The following is a 613-nucleotide window of genomic DNA, read 5'->3' on the forward strand; positions in this document are numbered from 1 at the left end:
TCTCGTGCTTCAGCCTCCTGAATAGTTGGGATTACAGATGCCCACCACCACGTCCAGCTAATTTTTGTATTTTTAGTAGAGACAGGGTTTCACCATGTTGTCCAGGCTGGTCTTGAACTCCTGACTTCGGGTGATCCACCTGCCTCTGCCTCCTGAAGTGCTGGGATTACAGGTGTGAGTCACTGCACCCGGCCTCAGTTTAAACCTCTAATTTGGGATATAATCCACAGAATAAGCAAAAGGAATTCTAAAAGAAATTAAAAATAATTTCTCCTTGGGGTTACTGCTTTCTTTCTCCTTAGCAAGATAAATACAGAATCTTGTGTTTCAGAACCTGCTGCGTGAAAACAAGGATGCAAGATTGGAGCTGTGGGGATAGTGCAGTGAGGGCAGGGCATGAAACAACAAAGAACAAAGTACGTGTCTGTCTATGGGTATGAAAACAAAAACTCGCCCAGGACGGTTTTCTTAAGACTGTTTATGGGCATAGAGATAGTACTAGTAGCAACTACAAAGAAAAATCGGCCGGGCGTGGTGGCTCAAGCCTGTAATCCCAGCACTTTGGGAGGCAGAGACGGGCAGATCACGAGGTCAGAAGATCGAGACCATCCTG

Source organism: Colobus angolensis, unplaced genomic scaffold, assembly GCF_000951035.1.
Source record: "Colobus angolensis palliatus isolate OR3802 unplaced genomic scaffold, Cang.pa_1.0 Scaffold271, whole genome shotgun sequence".
NCBI lineage: Eukaryota > Metazoa > Chordata > Mammalia > Primates > Cercopithecidae > Colobus > Colobus angolensis.